This window comes from Aedes aegypti, chromosome 3, assembly GCF_002204515.2.
Source record: "Aedes aegypti strain LVP_AGWG chromosome 3, AaegL5.0 Primary Assembly, whole genome shotgun sequence".
NCBI classification, from domain to species: Eukaryota; Metazoa; Arthropoda; class Insecta; order Diptera; family Culicidae; genus Aedes; species Aedes aegypti.
In genome coordinates this window covers 341,014,503-341,027,616 of record NC_035109.1, presented here as the reverse complement: position 1 = coordinate 341,027,616, position 13,114 = coordinate 341,014,503, and positions in this window count along the sequence as shown.

The following is a 13,114-nucleotide window of genomic DNA, read 5'->3' as shown; positions in this document are numbered from 1 at the left end:
CACTGAAGTTTGGAAACGTGTGGAAAAATGTTTGCTGTGAGCTGGATACTGGTGCCCGCGCTAGTATAATCGGAATTGACTGGCTGAAAAAATTGTCGGGAGAAGTTGATCCAGAGTTGAAAGCTTCCAAGTGCCGTTTGCGAGCCTTCAACGGCACCTCGATCGAAGTCCTGGGAAAAATTGAAGTGCAGTGTCAGCATAAGGGCCGGCGATACACGATGGTATTCCAGGTGGTGAACATAAATCATCCACCGCTGCTATCAGTGGCAGTTTGTACCACCCTTGGCCTGGTCAAATTTTGCAACACCGTTCGTCGTGATTCAGCTGCGTATCAAGTGCTAGACAAGTACCAAGAAGAAGCCAGAAACATCGTGCGAAACTATCAGGATGTATTTGAAGGATATGGGAAAATGGAAGGCACCGTCAGGTTGGAAATTGACAAAACCGTGAAGCCAGTGATTCAGACACCCCGTCGCATTCCAATTGCCTTCAGAGAGGATCTCCGACGAAAGTTAGATCAGCTGGTTCAGGACGGAATCATTCAGAAGGAGTCCCAACACACCGACTGGGTGAGTAACTTAGTTATAGTGAAGAAAAATACCCCTGGGTCGGATTCTCTTCGCGTGTGTCTGGATCCCATTCCTCTAAATAAAGCCCTGAAGCGTCCAAACCTTCAGTTTACAACATTGGATGAAATATTACCAGAACTCGGAAAAGCAATGATATTTTCAACGGTTGACACCAGAAAGGGCTTCTGGCAGGTAGTATTAGATGAAGCCAGTAGTAAGCTTACTACTTTTTGGACCCCATTCGGGCGCTACCGGTGGCTCAGAATGCCTTTTGGTATTTCCTCAGCGCCGGAAATATTCCAGACAAAATTGCAAGAAGCGCTACAGGGACTTGAAGGTATTGAATGTTTGGCGGACGATATTTTAATAATCGGAACAGGGGATAACTTTGAAGAAGCCTTGGCATGTCACAACCAAAGATTGGAAAATCTGTTGATACGTCTTCGAAGTAATGGTGTGAAACTCAACATTACAAAACTTAATTTGTGCCAAACGTCCGTCAACTTCTTTGGTCATGTCCTTACCTCCGAAGGACTGAAACCTGATATGCGGAAAATTGAAGCCATACAAAACTACCCTGCGCCAACGTCACCTACAGAAGTTCACAGATTTGTGGGCATGGCTAATTACCTTGCGAGGTATATTCCTAATTTGAGCAGTAAACTTGTTTCTCTGAGGAAGCTCATTCCTGAAAATGCAACTTGGCGCTGGACTTCTGAGGAGAAGACCGAGTTCGATAACGTAAGACAGTCTATTTCCGAGCACACTGCATTGCAATATTATAACCGTACCGAACCGTTGTTAATAGAATGCGATGCCAGCTGCCAAGGGTTGGGTGTAGCCGTATACCAGCAAAAGGGCGTCGTCGGATATGCTTCTCGAACGCTCACCAAAACTGAAAAGGGTTACGCTCAAATAGAGAAAGAATTGCTGGCGATAGTATTTGCCTGTACACGCTTTGATCAGTTGATCGTTGGTAACCCCAAGGTCATTATCAAAACTGATCACAAACCACTATTGAACATTTTTGAAAAACCTCTGCTCACCGCACCAAAGCGCTTGCAACACATGCTGCTGGCCTTGCAGCGGTATAATTTGGTTCTGCAATTTGTCAAAGGCAAGGACAATGTAGTGGCCGATGCCATATCAAGAGCACCTAGCGACTCTGACAGCAATGGTATCATGGCAAAGCAGCATGTGTACAAAATTCTTGCTGGGGTTGAAGAAGTACAACTGCAAAATTGCCTTAACATCTCCAGCGAACGAATTTCTGAAATTATCCGCCATACTGCTAACGATGAAGGACTTCAGTGTGTGACCGAGTATATTCGCAGAGGATGGCCGAAATCCATTGATGGGGTGTCTTGTCATGCTAAAATGTATTTCAAGTATAGAGATGAGTTGGCGACCCAAGACGGGTTGGTATTCCGAAATGAAAAGATAGTTATTCCTCCAATATTGTGGCGTTCCATGATTGGCCGAGTTCACATCGCTCATTCTGGTGTAGAAGGAACGCTCAAGTTGGCACGAGCAAACATATTTTGGCCTGGAATGTCGAATCACATCAAGCACACCATCTCGCTTTGTGCCACTTGTGCCAAATTTTCTGCATCCCAATGCAAGCCACCTATGCAAACGCACCCTGTCCCTGTGCATCCATTCCAGTTTATATCAATGGATGTATTGACGGTTCCATACAAGGGCAAGGCAAGATATTTTCTTGTAACGGTAGATCACTTTTCCGATTTTTTTGAACTGGATTTGCTACCAGATCTTACGATGCACACAATGGTGGATGTTTGCAAGAAGAATTTTTCGCGGCATGGAAAACCACAACGGATTTTGACCGATAATGGGAGCAATTTCGTCAACAGTGAGATGGCACGATTTACCAAAGAATGGGACATTGAGCATGTGACATCCTCGCCGTACCACCAACAAGCGAACGGGAAGGCCGAATCTTCTGTAAAGATAGCAAAAAAGCTTATTAAGAAGGCTGAAGATTCGAAGCAGGACTTATGGCTGATGCTGCTGAACTGGAGAAACACACCGAACAAGCTTGGATCCAGCCCGGTATGCAGGTTATTCTCTCGGAGCACGAGGTGTGAGGTTCCCATGTCTGCCACGAACCTTATGCCAAGAATCGTTCCGAATGTACCAGAAGCTATCCAGGATAATAAAAGGAAGGTGAAGTACCAGTACGACAAGTCAACTCGCCGACTCCCTTCTCTTGAGGTTGGTGATCCTGTATTCGTTCAACTAAATCCGGATGTCTCTAAAACTTGGGTGCCAGCTGAAATTAAGAATAAGCTCAGTGAACGCTCGTATTTGGTAGAAAGAAACGGGACGACGTATAGGAGGGATGTGGTACACGTAAAACCGAGGAATGTTGGGGGTTCTAGTTTTCCTATCGCTGAATCGAATCCGCATGAAGAACCAACACCAAATGTTTCTCTGCAATTATCATCTTCATTACCCTCCGCAGAAACACCTGGCGATGCTTGGAGGAACACAGCCTTGCTAGAGACACAATCAGTCGACCAAAGTTCCAAGCAAGCACCAGCAATTGCCGTTCATTCACCGAACCGAAAACATTTAGGGACACCTGTCACGAAAATGACACCACAACCCGAGAGGATGAACAAACCAAAGAGAGAAGTTAAAATGCCTACTAAGTTCAAAGATTACGTTATGAGTTAATTACTTTTCTTTGTTTGAAAAAGGGAAGATGTTGTAATCTTGTAATCGATGTAATTTTACTTCGGTAAGCCCCTTAACTACATGTAAGCAAAGCGTTATTATTGGACCCCTTGAATAAAGTTAGTTGAAGATTTCTAGCGTAACAGAGCACGCGTGTTTTATTTCTGTATACCGAAACAGCCAGGACTGTGGAATTAGTGGATTTTTGCACCTTACCTTACGTTGTTGCCGGAGTCGCTGAGAGTATTCAATGTCCCATTGCCGCGAACTTTCCTGTTCATTAACGGGGATTTTAAAAATACATTAATAATGAGAATAACAGTGTGTTAAATATGTATACATTGCCATTATTTTACTTCAGTGGAATTGAATTCATGAAAAAAAAATAAACTCGTCTAGGAGAATACAAAATGCGGATTATTTAATTTGATATCAGTATAATTTCTGATTCTCAATCGTCCTATTCAATACCGACTGCCTGCTGATATGAACAAAGCGTTCGGTAATAATTTTCACAATTCGTTCGGTAATAATTCGCGAACATTTTGTATAATTATTTTGACAGCTGCGTTTGGATTTAAATTACTGATTGTTCGGTAATTCTTAGCATTACCGAAAGCATTACCCGGATAAAAACGTATCATTCAGTGAATGGAATAAACCATTAATGTACAATATAACGTATTGGATACAATACAGCGTATTGTAATTGAATGTTGAAGCAATATTATTCTTGTTTGGATATACAATTCAAAAACAATATAATATATTGTAACAGAACATTGTATTGTTTTTAATTGGTTTTATACCTTACAATTTTGGTCAAATTCCTATTTTCGCGTAAAACAACTGTTGCTTTTTTCTATGTAGCTTTGCTGAAAGAAATAAACAAAACAAGTTCAGAAATCAAGAAATGTTGGGTGAAAAATATTCAAAAAGTAAAAATAAGTTGTTTTTTAGAAGTCACTTGACATTAGCTGTAACGACAAATGCAACCATGATACAGTTCGTTGAATTGTTTTTGTATTGTACAACAATACACGAATTGCTAATCAAGACAATACATGAACATTATATCGTATTGTATTTTCAAAATGTTTGTATGAGAAAATATCTATATTTGTATTGTTACGATACTTAACCACCCATACATTATATTGCAAAAATTTCATATACCATACAGTGAACTGTTCAAAACAATATATTGTACTGTAATTGTATTGTCATTTTACATATACTGTATTGTATTTCCAATATATTGAATGGTACTGTTACAATACGTTATATTGTTTTTGTATTGTATTTTTTATTCGGGTACCGATCGCTCAGCGGTTTATATTTCGGTAATAAAATTACCGGAGTCGGTGATATTTTCTAAGTGTGTATTTTATAATCATTTGATTTATTAAGCAATTCTTCCCAACTACACACTGAATAGATGCTTTATTAAATATATTATTTTGCAGCTGCTACGCACACATTGGGCGGTATGAAATATGAATAAAAAGCTTTGAACTTTACTACATGTAGCATCTACTCAAAAACAAAATCCACAAAGTTTACTACACTTTTGGTATGAATAAAAAACCTTTCGAACATGTAGTACCTACTATTTTCGAACATGAGCAGTGACTGATGCTGCACGTTAAGAAATTCCATTCAGAGTGACACTTAAAATCAATAAAATCATGCATATATGCCAAATTCGTCGCTTGTTCAGAAAAACTTCAGCTGTCCAAATTACTTGAGCTGTATCCAGTTGACAAGTAGAGCGAATGTTCGTAACGTTTCATAACGCCGCCATCCAGGGATGGGAAATGTACTGTAGCAATCATTTACCACCTCGAAATTCAGATTTTTCTACACGATCATCAAAATCCAAAGCAAACCATGACCGTTCAAAACAAAAAAATGTCATGGCTCTTCAAAACTGTAATCCTCTTCTTCCTAACGTTTTTTCAAACCCGAATGCGAAATGACTCGAGCATTTTTTTCAATCATCCATCTCGAGATGGCTGCCCGAAAACGATCATAGATGAGAGACATAAACAGTCAAACAGTGTGTGAACCATTGGCAGCGCAACGCCTGATGGTATTGATGCTGCTGCTGCTTTGTGTTTTGGTTGACTGGCAGAATCGATGAACTGTGGTAAATAGTGGTCACAGTTCCCAAGCCTGCTGCCGTCAAAATCAAATGGAGCTGTCATTTTTCCGTACAGAAGTAGGGTCCAAAATTTTTAGGGGTTTTAGTTTTAACACTGGGGTTTTTCCTATTTGACATTTCGGAAGGGACACGGAAAACAAAACACACCCAAAATTTGAGTTTAAGCCAAGGGGTGTGACAAAATCTAACATAAACATAAAAAAAGTTTTTTGGACTTAAACTACCGGAAAACATTATAAAATTGATTAAACATGTGTTCTTGGCCTAAATTTAAGCGTTTGGCACTAAATTTGGGACAGGGCTTTAGGACCCTATTATTCCGCAAGGAAAATAGTGACAGTTCGCTCATATTGGATTGACTGTCAAAATTACTTTGGTAATTAGCAACAAATTGTACTTGACTGCTCTACTTAGGATGTGGATACCAGACTTAAGCTAGCAATATGTATCCTATGAATGAATCTTGAGATTACAGCAATAGTGAAATTATCAAGTTCCTAACATTTTCAAGATTCCAGTACTGAGAATTTGATGAAATAGCGGTAGAATTTTGAGCATCCCCTGTGAATTAAAAAAAAACAGCATGTTGAACTCCGATGATGGTATGGGATTCTTAGTATTTCTGTGGTATTCTCGTTATTTCGGTAGGTTTCCTGGTAGTATCCCTGGAATTCTTAGAAATAAAAATAAAATCACCCAATAGTGATTGAATTCAGGATTTTCTTTTACATTTTTACATTCACACTTTCAAATTTATACTATAATTGAAGATTTCCTCTGGAATCCCAACGGAACTGGAAATCAAAGGGATCCAAAATTTACAAAAATTCCAAAGACCAGAGTTTGCAGGAATCTCACGAAAATCTCAGAGAATTTGAATTCAGCTTTTAATCATGTTCATGTTAAGCATGGAAACAGCTGAAGTGCGAAGCAACCAAAACGTTAGTTCGTCTGTTCACACAATAGACCATTTCCGTCAGATCTAACCCCCAGTTTTTGTATTTTTCTTCGAAAGACAATCATTTTTAATGAATATTAACGCTTTCAGATTTTGTTTATATGCACTCTTGATTTTCTTACAAATTTTTGAAAACTTGGATACTCACCCACCACATTTTGAAAAATAATTCTATATGTGGCACAGTTTGTTCAACCCTATGGGTATCAGGTGGTGATTTTGCAACAGTTTTTCGATTCCACCCCTGCATTGGGATGCTTGTTTACATTCGGAAACGTCAAATCAGGTGCGCGCTCAAACTGACCGTGATCCCGGTCAGGGCGCCCCAAACAGGAGCGCCAAAACGAAACTAACTTGAAATTACTCAAGCAAACGTTTTTGAACCAGGTTGGAACTTGCGTAAGCCGCACAGTGCGTTGAATGTATGGAGATGCGGGACAATAATCAACACTGAAAGATCAAGCTATTAGAGCACCTTGGTATGGAATAGAAAGTTGTTTCTGGTTAAAGGAGCTACAATTTGCATAAACGACATATAATATACGCATAATCGCAAAACTGTCTCAAGCGCCAATTCCATTATATTCCAAGAAAAACCTTGCAATTTGTACTCTTATTGCTCATAATGATGTAACAAGTTATTTGCAAATATGTTTCTTCTCATTCGTAGCTGCAAAAGTGACTTATACGCCTTAACACAAACAAAAATCTATTTTTCAGTTTTTTAGATAAATTTGAATAAAATCTTGGAAACCACATGTAATATATATTATTTTAACCATTTACATACATGCTCTGATGTAATGTCTGGTTTAGCCAAGACCATATAGTGTTGCAAGATTTTTGGATCTATTATCACAAACAACTCATTTCATACGTGTGCTGGTTAAAGACTATACCTAAAAATAGTCGACAATCTCGAAGAGTTGCAGGGAGTTGCAGCTGTATCTTTCAGACGCCTTAGAGGACACTCTAAGAAACATGTCTATGCATGATTTAGGGCGGAACTCGTTGGAACTTTTTTTGAATCGATAATCAAAGTTACATGTTAGTATTCTATAAGTTTGATTTCATAGGCAACTCATTCATTCCGCCCATTGTTCAAGCAAATCTGGCGAAATTATTAGGCTATTTATCATTTAGTGATTGAAATCATACATCGTAATAATGTTAATTCGATACTATAACAAACAACATTATCGCAGTTTAATTCAGCATCATGTTTAACAACATTTTGATTATTTCCTTGTGAATCCTTTTTTCGGGTGGTAAATGACTAGACAATGCGTACCATTGGTACTTCGCGTACCTGCAGGTATAAAATAGACCCCATTTGTGGTCCCTATAGGGAAGATCGGGTAACCTTGGTCGTATGCTGACAGGGAAGGGGGGCTCCTCTCTTCTGAGGGGGTAGCTTATCAGAGCGTCTGTTCTCCATGTTAGGAGCGACTCAAAACAGCGTCTGTTCTCCATGTTAGGAGCAGCTGATCATCGTCCTAGTGCCAGCGTGGGAATCTAAACAGTGCTGTGCACGATGATCTTACGGCGACCACGTTTTGATTGATATCGCGGCGCAAACATCGATTTGGACCACTATCTTGTGACGGTTAAAGTGCGCCAACGACTCTCCGTTGTGAACAACATTCGGTACCGACGCCCACAACGGTACAATCTGGAACGACTCAAGCATCCCGAAGTCGCAACTGAATACGCGCAACGCCTTGAGGCAGCGTTGCCGGAAGAGGGAGAGCTCATCGAAGCCCCTCTTGAGTACTGCTGGAGTAGTCTCAAAGCAGCCATTAACAACGCAACGGAAGGTGCCATTGGGTTCGTGGAAGGAAATCGACGGAACGGTTGGTTCGACAAGGAGTGTCAGACGGTTTCAGACGAGAAGAATGCGCGGGCAATGATGCTGCAGCAAGGCACCCGTCAAAACGTGGAACGCTACAAACAGAAGCGAAGACAGCAAACCCATCTATTCCGGGATAAAAAGCGCCGCCTGGAAGAGTTGGAGTGCGAAGAGAAGGAGCAGCTGTATCGTTCAGCGGCTTTGTGCCGTGAACCGAAATGTGCTGGGATAAGGATGGAGGTATCTTGACGGACGAACGTGAGGTGATCGAAAGGTGGAAGCAGCACTACGATGAACACCTAAACGGCGCAGAGGAGGAAGATCAGGACAGCAGGAGGAATGGCTTCATCAGTACGGCGGATAAGGGAGACGTGCCAACTCCCACAATAGGCGAAGTTAAGGATGCTATCAAACAGCTCAAGAACAACAAAGCAGCTGGAAAGGATGGTATTGGAGCGGAACTTATTAAAATGGGCCCGGACAGGTTGGCCACTTGTCTGCACCGATTGATAGCCAGGATCTGGGATACAGAACAGCTACCGGAGTAGTGGAGGGAGGGAATAATATACCCAATATACAAAAAGGGTGACAAGTTAGAATGTGAGAACTATCGAGCGATCACCATTCTTAACGCAGCCTATAAAGTGCTTTCCCAGATCATCTTCCGCCGTCTATCGCCACTGGCAAGCAGATTTGTGGGAAGTTATCAAGCCGGTTTTGTGGACGGGCGATCGACGACAGACCAAATCTTTATGTTGCGGCTGATCCTCCAAAAGTGTCGCGAATATCAAGTTCCTACGCACCACCTATTCATCGATTTCAAAGTGGCCTATGATACCATCGATTGCGAAGAGCTATGGACGAGCATGGTTTTCCCGGGAAACTGACTAGATCAAAGCAACGATGGATAGTGTACAGTGCTGTGTGAAGATATCGGGTGCATTATCGGACCCGTTTGAAACACACAAAGGACTTTGACAAGGCGATGGTCTTTCCTGCCTCCTGTTCAATATTGCGCTAGAAGGTGTTATGAAACGGGCGGGCTTCAACTGCGGGGCACGATGTTCAATAAATCCAGCCAGTTCATCTGCTTTGCTGACGACGTGAACATTGTCGGAAGAACTATCCAGGTGGTTTCTGAACAGTATACCAGGGTGAAACGTGAAGCATACCTGGTTGGATTGAAGGTAAATACGTCGAAGACGAAATATCTGCTGGCTGGAGGAACCGAGCGCTATAGAGCTCGCATTGGCAGACGCGTGATGATCGACGGGGATGAGTTCGAGGTGGTGGACGAATTTGTCTACCTCGGATCATTGATAACGTCGGATAACAACTGCAGCAGAGAAATTCGAAGACATATCATTGCCGGAAGTCGTGCTTACTACGGACTCCACAAGACCTTGCGGTCTGGTAAGCTTCACTTCCGTACTAAGTGTACCATGTAAGACGCTAATAAGACCGATAGTCCTCTACGGGCATGAGACGTGGACAATGCTCGAAGAGGACCTGCAAGCGCTAGGAGTTTTTGAACGACGTGTGCTTATGACGATCTTCGGCGGAGTGTGTGAGAACGGCGTATGGAGGAGAAAAATGAACCACGAGCTTGCGCAACTCTACGGTGAACCCAGTATCCAGAAAATCGCCAAAGCTGGAAGGGTAGGATGGGCTGGACACGTTGTGAGAATGCCGGACAACAATCCCGCAAAAATGGTGTTCACCTCAAATCCGGCCGGTACAAGACGAAGGGGAGCGCAACGAGCTAGGTGGTTTGACCAAGTGGAGCAGGATCTTGGAAGTGTGGGGCTCTTTATATCTGGAAAGAAATTTCTCACGCATCGAGCTGGATTACTTTTCTTTTTAGGTGCATGGTCCTTATAAGAGAGAAACAGATGTCAAAAACAAGACAAAAATGTTGATAAATAGTGGACTAAGATTTCGACGTATGAATGATGAACAAACATTCTGTGAATAACAAAGCATTAAAAAAATGTGATTTTTAATTAAATAACCCACAACTCAATAAATCCAGCATTTATTTAGTTTCAGTTTTTCTTGCGAACAATGGAAGATAATTCCTTATCTTAGGAAGCAGTATGTAAGAATTAAGCATTTACATATTGTAATCAGCGGTAGATTAATGATTTGAACTGATGTTGAATTATGTTGGATAGAATCCAAACAATTATCACAAGGACTGAGAAACTATAATTATACTGTTGATTTTCATTGATGTGAAAGACAGAAGCATTTGGTATATTGATGAATTAAACAATACAGACATCGCACTAGAACTTAATGCTATTTATTAATAAAAACAACAATTGTCTGAATACAAACCAACCAAAGCATCATAGGACCTGTCCTGTATAATAATGACATTCAAAACATTAAGGGAAGAGGTGGAAGGATGAGCACCTTCACTAAAGAGATTCAAAGTTTAATAAATTTGTACCATATCCTATCATAATAAATTGCTATATTGGAGTAAGACCAGTAGAATAGCCTTCAGATTTGTTGGAACGAATCAAATTTGTTACACGTAAAAGTTGATGAGTGGTCGAATGTCTATGGTGGAATCCGAACTGTTCATTGGCAAAATTTAAGTTTTCGTGGATGTGGGCCATCATTCTGTTCAAGACAACCTTTTCAAAAAGTTTACTGATAGAGGAAAACAAACTGATTGGACGATAGCTAGAAGTTTCTGTAGGATTTTTGTCTGGTTTTAAAATTGGAACAACCTTAGCATTTTTACATTTGTCAGGAACATATGCTAATTGAAAACATTTGTTAAATATATCAACTAATAATGATAAATACTTGTTTTTAATTATGAATCGGGGTTTACGGATAACAAGCTGAGTGGAAGTTTAACAACTACCGAAAAGCTAAACATTACATATACTTTGATATTGGATTAAATGGACAAATTGATGTGAAGTTTTGCGAAAAAGTTACACGTCTTCTCAGTGAGAATCGAACTCACGACACCCTGATCTCTAGTTAGGGCGCGTTACCCCTACGCCACGAGAGAACTCATGGACGCAGAAGTTAACCTGAATTCGATTTCAGCTCAATAATCACGTGGTCCTTTATCGCAAAGTGCACCTCTTTCGGAAGCATTAGATGCCCATCCAAACACAACGCTTTATATTTATATCCAATGCCTAGCCCGAGAGCGCATTATTTTTTAGGTATTGAAATAACACACCACTGAGAAGACGTGTAACTTTTTCGCAAAACTTCACATCAATTTGTCCATTAATTCCAATTGCAAAATATATGTAATGTTTAGCTTTTCGGTAGTTGTTAAACATGATAAGCTACTTTCTGGAAGATTCTTGATGAGGATGAAGAAACTTCCATCATCGAAAGGAGCTTTCATGTTTTTGAATTTTTTAATAATAGTTCTCACTTCTGCCAAGTCAGTCTCCCAGAAATTATCGAAAACGTTCTCTTGATAGAGAATATTTTCGAAGTCCTGAGTAACTTGATTTTAATTGGACTAGTAAGTCCTAGATTAAAATTGTGCGCACTTTCAAACTGCATAGCAAGTTTTTCAGCTTTTTCGTAATTAGTTAGTAATACAGTCGACTCTCCACAACTCGATGTTCTATAACTCGATGGATTTTTCGGTCCCTTCAAATTCCCATACATCATGCTCTCCATAAGTCGATATTTCTATAACACGATGCTTCCACTAGTCGATGTCACGTGCGAGGTAAATTTCCCTCCATAACTCGATATCTACTTAAAAATCCTTTTTATATTGGGAAGCAATGATCACTTCTGGTTTGGAAGTAAATAAATACTTTAACCAGTTAAGTAAGAGTTAAAAAACATAAAAATAAAAAAAAAATATTTTCAGTTAAAAAACACGTGGTTTTTCGACCATTTCGAAAAAAATCATATATTAATTTTCAAAACGCTATCAACAAAATAATATTGCTTTCTTTCAAAAGTGATCAGAAAAGTATTGGAGCTACAGAAATTTGATACTTTTATTTTTTGGATTTTTTGTGTCGGTATGTTCTATAACTCGATGCCCAGTAAACACACGATCGTAAATGATAGGATATAAGAGTACAAATGTGGAGGCAATATACGTACATTTTACATGCAGTCTAATGACGCATGTACGTATATTGCCTCCACAATTGTACCCTTATGCGCTATCATATACGAGTTCGTGTTTACTGGGTGGTCCCTTGAATATCTAGTTATGGAGAGTCGACTGTAATTTGTTTTCCTCTTTCAATGCCGGTATTGGCTTCTGAGGTTTTTTTATTCAAAATTTTAGATTATTTCCAAAAGGGCTAAGAGCAGGTCCATGGCACGGGACGACTTCTAGCGTAGCCAACATCTCCATGTGTTTACCCATTTTCGGGTAAATTGAATCGAGAGTGCAATCAGGATGCGAAGTTTTGTTTAATATTTATGATCCGTAATCGAGCAAGTGTCGCAATAAAATAACTGATTGCTTGCTCTGAGGCTTGCAGGATGCCTTCAATGTTTTCTCTCCTTCCAAAACCATCGAAATGTTGAATGGGTTTCAACTTTTTGGCACATTATTAGCTGATTTAACAATATCAAATATTGATAATTAAACCATAACAAACAATTAAACAAAACAATGGTCTTTTTTTCACAGTTTTTACAACTGACAGTGGGCGATATAGGCCAGAAGAAGTGGATGAATTTGTCATTCATTTTTCTGTCAATTCTCATACAAAATCTACTTTTTCTCTGCTATAAATTCACTCTAGGTGAACCACTTCCCCTGGCCTATTCACTTATCGCCCGGGACATCCTGGCTACGAAGAACACTGTGTATCGATATATGGTTGTCAGGGGCCTGGCTAAGAGCAATAGTC